Below are 2,500 nucleotides of genomic sequence, written 5' to 3'. Positions count from 1 at the left end.
AATTCTTTAATACAGTGAAGTAATTCAGTCCGCTGAATGGTGTTACCACGTCTAACATTGTTTATTTTCCGATGATGAAGTGCTTGCTATGACAACATAGTCCGGACTGTTTGTGGTATTCACTTGTAAACATTTAGTGCTTTTGAACAAACATTCTGTTCTTTTGGTTTATCTAAAATATATGGCTATCACAGTGGGCCCGAAAAAGACGGAGAAAAAGAATATGAAAGAAAGATGACAAAAGCTGTAAGGGATCCCTTTGATGACGTCTGTTTGTCAGTGTTTGTGTTCCAGGATCACGTGACTCTCCAAACCAAAGAATCTCCACCGTTTTCGGCGAACATTGTCTCTTGGAGTTCGGAAGTGAGTGAAAAATCGTTTATTTCCTCCTCCGAATCGTCGTAATCTGCTGCCTATTGGTCCTCTGCCGTTGGAGAAGGATTGGGTCACGTGGTGCATGTGACAAACGCATTAGCGTAGACGGGGCTGTGCTGCGTTCCTAAGAAGAGGCAAGCGTTAATTATGCAGGGTGGGGAGGGTGACACACTGACCTGAATGTACGTGCTCCCGAACCCCGCGTAACACTATAGGGGGCGTGACAAGGCTATCAACTTCTATTCCCTATCACTTCAGGTATTGTGATATTGCCTCATGCTTTTACAATGGCGGCATTGTCAGGCAAGGTATTTCAATTATCCTTAGAGTGTGATAAAACTGAAGTATAATGGTGAGAAACACACACACACACACACACACACACATACAAACAAACAAATAAACACACACACAAAACAAAACAAAAATAATAGTAATAAGAGTATGTAGCGACGGCAATACAGAGTAACAAATCAGTCGGTTATCCTACTATATCTTATTGAATATTCGGCTTTATAGCCACTGGATTATTTGTTCCTCTTTCTGGTCACCTTCCACTTCCGAGATTAATTATGCATTATGTATTTTATTATGCATTCGGTTAGGTTCGTCACATTTCGTCCTATATTGGTCAATTGTTTTCCTACAATAAGTAAGCAATGTAAGGAGACTACAATTGAAATCAGTACCTTAACAATAAAAATCACATATAGTTATATAACATAAAATTCGAATGGGAAGACTCTATAACCTTATAATATTTGTAGCGTGGTATCGTTCATATAGAAAGCAACACGACAACGATATTACCAATATGCAAAACATCATTATTCACACAAAAAGATGGCACGCCTTCCGCTTACACCGTATCGATGCTACTGTGCCCCCAATGCAACTACCATGTGGACATAGTGGTGATCCGTATCCCTGCTGTTGAACATGGCGTCGCCAACGGTATGCATACAGTATTTAGAATAATGACCAGCCCCACGCTCTTTTGTCATAATAATGTATAAGTGCACAGTGATTTTGTCCCCTCGTGGCTCAGCTGGCAATAGGACTATTATCCACACGCACATCATTGGCATAACCTGTCGCTGCTGTCCTTCTGTGGTGACTATGCCTGGCCAAGTCTTGACTCGCACCTGGAACCTTGCACTTCTCTGCAATCTTAGTATGAGTTTCTTTGATAGATGAGGATGGCATGATGATGAACGACATTTCTTTGTGAACGTTGATACATTCCTTGTTGCTTGTTCTTTTAGTTACGTGTTGGGAACATCAAGTGCAAAATTAACGAACTGTAAAGAAACCACTGCTCATCTTCATTTTCAGTTTTGGTAGTGTTCTGCCATCTTGATTTTCTTTTATCTATCACTAATAATCATAGTCTGGTGATCGGTTAATTCAGTAACACAATGGATTTTATACTCAGTGTGTATGTGCATGACAGTATAGATGCATATATATATATATAAATATATATATATATATATATATATATATATATAAAATATATATATATATATATATATGTATATATATTATATATATATTATATATATATATATATATATAATATATATATATATATATACATATATATTATGTATATAAATATATATATAAACATATATATATATATATATATATATACATAAATACATACATACATACATACACACACACACACACATGTATATATATATATACATATATAGACATACATATACATATATATACATACATATATATATATATATATATATATATATAAAGAGATTAATGTCTAATTAGCCAATTGATCAAAACAAAAGTAATAAGAATCAGAAGTAACAATAGTCAAAGGAGGAAAACATTTACATATCTGTTTGCCAGAAAATGGATTGCTGATTTTACGCCGAATGAATTTCCCACAAAGTCTGACTGTTCTTTCCTCTTCCTTTCAGATCAGCACAGCCGGCGTTATCTGTTTGTACCCAAGGAAGTTTGAGTGATATCATTTTGCCCGGAAAGATTACCAGGCTATACTATAAAAGCGTGCAGCGCGTCATCATATAAGCGGGTGTGACTGCCAGACCGGGATTCAGTGTCGACGAAGGGCGTGCCAAGGTAATACTTGTGG

At 36.4% G+C, this 2,500-nt stretch overlaps 1 protein-coding gene across 1 annotated transcript in view; it reads left to right on the top strand.

Moving 5' to 3' along the window:
* The window catches only part of LOC122248284 (sodium-coupled monocarboxylate transporter 1-like), a 52,163-nt gene that overhangs the window by 41,265 nt on the left and 8,398 nt on the right, over window positions 1-2,500 (top strand). The window contains exon 2 of the mRNA XM_043008194.2: window positions 2,325-2,500. This exon is cut by the window's right edge and continues 357 nt beyond it. The gene's annotated coding sequence lies outside the window, so the exon portion shown is untranslated. The remainder of the gene's footprint in view (window positions 1-2,324) is intronic.

This window comes from Penaeus japonicus, unplaced genomic scaffold (genome assembly GCF_977035675.1).
Source record: "Penaeus japonicus unplaced genomic scaffold, GWHDUDI00000001_assembly GWHDUDI00000009, whole genome shotgun sequence".
NCBI classification, from domain to species: domain Eukaryota; kingdom Metazoa; phylum Arthropoda; class Malacostraca; order Decapoda; family Penaeidae; genus Penaeus; species Penaeus japonicus.
The sequence above is the reverse complement of the archived record's forward strand: the minus strand, read 5'-3'. Positions and strand labels throughout refer to the sequence as shown.